The sequence below is a fragment of the Magnolia sinica genome, chromosome 16, assembly GCF_029962835.1.
Source record: "Magnolia sinica isolate HGM2019 chromosome 16, MsV1, whole genome shotgun sequence".
Classification (NCBI taxonomy): Eukaryota; Viridiplantae; Streptophyta; class Magnoliopsida; order Magnoliales; family Magnoliaceae; genus Magnolia; species Magnolia sinica.
In genome coordinates, this window is record NC_080588.1 from 6,360,781 (window position 1) to 6,368,029 (window position 7,249).

Here is a 7,249-nt window from a genome sequence, read left to right on the forward strand (position 1 = left end):
AGCGTTGATGATCACTTAAGCCTTATTTTAATCGATCTCGATCCCTCTCTGATGCACTAGGAATCCCGAAAAATTACTAGTCGAGACCCCAAAAGCACATTTCAAGGGGTTCATTTTTAGCTTGTGGAGCCTCATCCGCTCAAAGGATCTACGCAGTTGGGCCACATGATCTCCCATGTTGGCCGATTTGATGACTACCTCGTTCACATAGACTTTCATGAATCAGCCAATTATATCATGGAATATAACATCATTGCCCTCTGATATGTGGCTGTTGCGATTTTTAGTCCAAATGACATCACTACCTAGCAATAAGTTCTTAATGCACCTGGACATCCGAATGCCATCTTCGGCACGTTGTCCATTACAATGTAAATTTGATTGTATTCGAAATGTCCATCCATGAAGGACATAATTCCATGCTCAGTAGCCTTATCGATTAGCTGATTAGCCACCGACATCGGTGTAACAAGCCCTGTTTTAATAGTAGTTGCCTACATCTATATACACTAATATGCCTCATAGGGAAAGTAGTGAATGATTAAAATACTGTAAAATAGATATTCTCGTTCACAGTATTGGTAGGAGCACTAAATTTTGTGGACAAAATTTTCTTTAAGGGGGTAGATTGTAACACCCCATACTTTTTAGTACTCCAGTGTAACCGTACTTAATATAAGTACAAACCTAGCTTATTTCAGCGTTCACCTTTAATCTAGCCTAAGTCAGACCATTGTGAGTAATCTCCAACCATCCATTCATTGATTTTCAAGATGGACTATCAAATCATCAGGTTTACAATGTTCCGTTGTACAGTTCATCATTTGAAAACACAAATCAGATTATCTAGGTTCATATTCAACTCCCAAATCACTTCTAAACATTCTTCAAGATCCCTAAGGTTATTTATAACTAAATACAGATCAATCCAACCGCTAAATTGTTTAAATGATCAGTTGGCCGAGATTTAGTAATTAGATGTTCATGCAGTGTGGCCCACAACACTCCAGTGCATAGACCACTACTTAATCACCATTCTGATAACTGAATATATTGTTGAAACTCACTTAAATAAGCCTTAAGACCCTTTCAATCGTTGATGTTCAACGTTAGAGTGATTTGATTATCAGATAAACATAATTTCATAAATAATGACTAAAAATCTAGAAGCATGGCTCACCTAAGCCTCGGATCTCCCTCGTCTCTAGTCGGATGTCCTAATTAACATTCTGAATTTTCACATCCAGAGTTTATACTCGTGCCCGAGAAAATCAGGTGTTAAGATGTATAAATTTGATGCTTTTGAAAATCACATCTTTTTTTTTCTTCATTTGGATCACATCCAGATACATTCATGAAGGTAACATTCATAAGAATAAAATCAACTGTATTGACTATATTTCATCAGAATAAAAAGAATAATCAAATGCCCTCTTAATGGGAGCTTATTACATTTATCGAGTTCGCAGCAGAAGTATAAAACTAAATCATAAAACTATTTTCTTATTCTTTCAACATAATCTTTCTTAGGAAAATTGTTCACTAGGTCTTCAATTTGTACGTCACCTGCATAATCTGTATGGTTGGGAGAGGGTCAATGCCCTACTCATAGTGATGGTTATCCTTTAAGATTAACAATAATTCAAGAGATTCAGGAATGTAAAGTACGGGTTCTGATATGTCCCGTAGTCCACTAATATGAGGATATCAAAATGTACAAACAACCTACATGAGATGCATACCTAGCAAAGTATGTGGGGCTCGTCATACGTTGTGATCTTCATAATGTGGAATACGATTTATAGAAAACCCGGCTCGACCCACATTTCATAACAATGGATATTCGTCGGCATGGCTGATGCTACTGTAGATTTACGTAAACTCCTTAAGGCGCACAACACATGAGCTAGGTATATTATGTGACACGACTTGATCATGGAGTGACTATTTGCGACATCCAATTCCGAAAGTAATATGACATTGCATTTACGAATTACACATATTAATTTGTACACCACTACCCAAAAGCCCATGAAATTACGTGACAACCAAGAGGGTCTCTACCTAAAGCGTATTACGTCTATGATAGAATATTTGAATCACTAATTATGATACATCTTACACATCATTTGCACTTATAAGAGAGATTGAATTATGGGAGTTCTGGAATATCAAGACGCATGCCCAAGCCTTAAAGACAAATAGCACAATGCCAATATAATAAAGAGAAAAATGGCAAGAGCCAACTTAACAAAGATAAACGTGGTAATGGCCAACATAATATAGAGGAGAGTAACAATGGCTAACTTAGCAGAAAGGGAAGTGGCACGGGCCAACTCAATAAATTAATAAAGGTAAGGGCAAGGATGGTATCCATGGTCCCACATAAATTCATAAAGATCTCATGCAACTAATATTATACTATAATCCCAAAGGACAAATAATTGATGGTAAAACACATAATTACAAGGAAAACTTAAAGTAATATAAAGGCATGTATTGGGCAGGATAAAATATCATGAAGGCATGTAAAAGGCATGATATAACAACTTAAATTAATGTAAGCTTAAAGGATAAAACCCTCACTTTTGGGTGTCTGTTGGTCTCCTTCCAAGTTTAAATGCCCAGAGACACTTTATGGTCAACAGTTATCCTAATTCACATGTTTTGAATGGTTATAATTAGGCTAGATCCCAGTTTATAATGGTGTTAGATCTAACTAAACGAATCTGAACAAAACCTTAGTTAAGGTGTGGTTTAGATGTGTCATCTGTGTATGTTAATAATTTTAAATTTAGAAATCCGGGGATTTCCTAGTATCCTTTCACACAAGTCGACTCGATTATATTTTTACACCTTCATTGCTAGAAAGGAAAAGAAAAGGAAGAATAGAAAAAAGAAAAAAGAAAGATGTATAACTCTACCTATGGTAATGATTCAGATCTGGACTTTAAATCGGCAATTTAATAAGTTGTGAACGTCTTCTGGCTTCTCCCTCTCTTCTTCGTTGTTGGAGGTTGGGCGGAATTTCTTCAGCCGGATTCCAACCTTTGTTGAAATTTCAATGTTGTTGGGCACGCTTTCCCCCATTCTCTCTTACTCTCTCATTTCTCTCTCTCTCTCTCTCTATCTTTCTTTATTTTGTTGTTTACGTTCTCTAGCAGTGGAGAGGAAGATTTTTAATGGTGTGAGGCTTCTAAACTGCTCCTACGTAGCTTGTACGTTGGATGTATCTTACAAGACTGTGCTATGCAGGCACTGTTTGCGTCTTCCCTATTTTCCAGTTCTCTTAGGTCTCTTCCTTTCCTACTTTCGGAAGTCAGATGGTGTCGGAATGGGCCATCATCATTACATCTTGGATCTCATAATGGTGCAGAATTAAGCAACCTATGATTCTTGTTTCGAATAAGGAAGATGATCACCACTTCAATGGTGGATCACTCCCCATTCCATTTTTCCTTGAGCCGCCTCCTTTGGGTGGTTTGGATTTGTCGAGGGAAGCTTGGGGAGTTGTTAGATTGAGGGTCCAGATCACTTGTTTTGTGGGTTTACCGAAAACGTGCGGAAGTCATTTTCTTGCGCACGAACCTTGTTGGTTCCAAATTCTTTAGAAATCCTAGCATCATCGGGATCCTTCCAAACTCCCAATGCATGGGTGTGGTCAGAACTTTCTTTTGTGGAGGTTGGATGGCTTGGATCTAATAGAGGAGTCAAACTCAGAAGGTATCATGGGAGGATTTCCCGTGGACGTGAGTCGTTCGGACTCTGTTACAGCGAACGGGTTGGGAGTGGGGACATGGTTCGATTGCTGATCTAGTGTACAGGGGTGGCTCTAAGGGGTAGGCAGGTGAGGCAATCACCTAAGGCCCCCTAATTATGAAGGCCCTATATTATAGAAAAAATTAAATTTCTTAATTATGAAGGTCCTATATTATAGCAAAATTAAAATTAAGAAGAAGAAAAAAAAAGCCTAAATTTTTTGAAATAAAACTTATTGAAAGGCCTAGAAAAGGAACATTTAAAAATTACTTTACAAATTTGAAAATGAAACTAAAAGACAAATCCTAAAAAGTAGCATTATCAATAATAACAATCTAACTCTATCGTCTGTTTTCAAAATAATAGCATCATTCTCAATAAATTCTTCTCCTAAAACCTGGGACTGGACTACAACTACCTACTTTATTGCTAATTAAGTTCTCAAAAAAATTAAATTCTAACATCATTTTTCTAAATTAAATTCTAACTTAAACGGTTTAGCAATTTTATCTATCGAAACTAATTTATAAGGTAAACTTGAATACAAAAGTTTAATTAGTAATTTTGCATCTAAAAAGGCAAGAAGCAAATTTATGGTTTAATTTTGAATTTATTAATTTTGTTTATTTTTTAAACTAAAAAGCCTCATTTTTATGACTTACCAAAGGCCCCCAAAAATGTTGAGCTGCCCTTGCTGGTGTGGTCCACTTGTTGTTTCTTTTCGGAAGATCTGCACCATCCAAAGCCTTCCGTTTGGGGTGTACACGAACCGAGCTAGCTCGGTTAGCTCGCTTGACTCGACTTGAAAAAGCTCGATTCGACTCAGTTTGAAGCTGAGTTCGAGCCGAGTCGAGCTAATTTTTTAAGCTCAAAAATGAGTTCGAGCCGAGTTTAAGCAGGCCTCAGCTCGACTCAACTTGAATCGAATCCAGCTCGAATCGAACCAGTTCGGTGACTCGATTACTTTGCCATTGATGTTGCTCACCAACTGTTTGATAAAATAACTCAACAAAATGTGGCTGGTGGCAAGGAAGGTATGTACATTAGGTAATACATTCCAGCAAAACAATGAGGCATTCATCCAAGGAAAGAGAGAGGTTCATTTTTCTTTTCTTATGCTAGGCCAACTAGAGAAACTATAGTTACACAAAGTAACAAAGCGTAAAGAGAAGCAGTAACAACAGATTTGAGTGGGTGCAGGACCACGGAAGCATCTGTTTTAAAATTTTGCAAGTATAAATCACAAGGGAGCAAGAAGCCAGAACACAAGTCTGAAGGTGACTTCGAAGTGGGATTGACCCCTTAGTAGAGGGTTCAACCAACAAAGAGAAAAACATATTCTACTAAGGGAAAGTACTTTGCAACACGGAGATCATGATTGCTCTTCTTACCATGGTCCCCCTAGTTGGTGTTGTGGATTAAGGGTAACTCCAAAGACACCACAATATAACTCTCACATGCCTTACTTCCACAAACAACATTTTGAGTTGATCCATGAAACTAATACCTTTTTTCTCTCTTCTTTTTTTTTTTTTAACTTAGAAGGTGTTTGAGAAAATACCTATAAAACCATTGCCTCTGTTTGTAAAATAGTGGGGTTTTAAAGTTACAGTTCAGGTGTTTGTGGAAATGCATCAATGGCGAAATCGGCTCGAGTTGGCTCGAGCTGCTGACCAAACTGAGCCGAGCTGGCCAGTCAGGCTCGAGGACTGAGCTGAGTCGAGTTCGAGCTGAGGTCAACCAGTGTTTGATCCGAGTCGAGCTGAGGCCAACTCGACTCGGTTCGACTCGATGTACACCCCTACCTTCCGTAAGTCATGGTGGTCCATGGCTCCAATTTTAAGTCATATCTGTTCCCCGGGTAGGCCACACGATTAGTTAACGTGGGGCTATTACTTGACGTTGGACGATGTTATTATAGGGAACAATTACGTGTAATACGTGGGATTTCATGTACTTCTTAACTTCGTGAACGGCTGGGGCGAAGGTGGGGTCCAGCATGATTTTTTGTTATGAAATCTAGTCCATTCATTAGCTTAATCCGGTTGTCTTGGGCCATAGGCCCAAATATGAAATAGATCTGAGTAGTGGGTGGGCCACACGTTGTAAAAGTGTGTGAGTGAAAACTCATGTAAAAACCTTCCATCAAATCTCATGCAGCTGTGTACACGAGTCTTGAATTTTGGGTCTTTTATTTAAAACTTTGCTCTTCTCCTTTATTACAACTTTTGCCGTATGTACCTCCTTAATGCTGCATGTAAATGACACAAAACTTCACCACTGTTTGTTATTTTTCACACTCTTTCTAATGCTTAAGTTTGAGCCTTGATCGCTCATAAATGACCAATGTATCATTTTAATGGACTATACTACTCTAAGGTTTAATGCAACGTTTATATACATCTAATTGAAACATTGTCCGGTAGTTTGGACATGTGTCATAAGATCTTCGAATTGAATAGTTTATTCTGATGTTTGGACAGTCCATTTGGCAAATCTAAATATGACAGATGGTTAGATGACTTACTAAAAATAAGGGAACTTGATGGTTAACACTCTAACCATGCATGTATGTGAGCGTACGGTCCGTTTCATAAGTGGATGGACATAAAGTAGGTTATTAGAGAGATTAGGGTGGACATGTATACCATTAGAATTGAGTGACATGTTTGCATGTGTAAGTTCCTCAAATTGTAATTCTAATGGTGGGTTAAGTATATTCATATTTGGTGAACAAGATGAACAGATCAAAATCTTGATCTGATAAGTGTACGGATGGATGTAGAGGTCAAGTAGCTAGTATAATATGATTTAAGGGCTGAAATTTGATGTGTACAGTTAATTTATAATAATTAAGCATGGCATAAAATTTCATGTTAATCGGATAGTGGAAACTATGTGATCTAGAATTCAGGGGTCTAGGTTAATGTCCTTTCCATAATTATTGCTGATCTAAGAGTTCTGTGAAATCTAATGGTTCTACATGGTTGTAGGCATGTTTCTAAGTGATTCTTATGAAAGAACTTATATCTATATCATCATGGATGAAGGGTTTATTTGTCAATTCATTTAAGAGATGGTTTATGTGTCAAATCATCTGATGGATGATCTTGTCCTAAAATCGACGCTTCAATTTCTAGATTTATGAGTGGAGATCATTCACAATGGTTAGGTTCGTGTCAAGGAGTGGATGTAATGTTTGGATAGTTGGATTGGTATCATACACACGTATATATTATGTTGAATCTTATGGTAATGCTCGAGAGCTTTCAATGCTCGAGTATCGAAAAGTTCGGAGTGTTACATAATAAGGCAACCAAAACCTAATGGATGGTGTGGATTTGATCGCATGTCTCGATGGACCCCACGTTAAGGCATCATGTGTTCACAACAAGTGTACACCCGCTGCACACCAAACCACTATCGGGTCAACGGGTCAACCATTCGTTGACCCGATGATTTCCAAAAAAGGGAGGAAATCCTCCCTCCT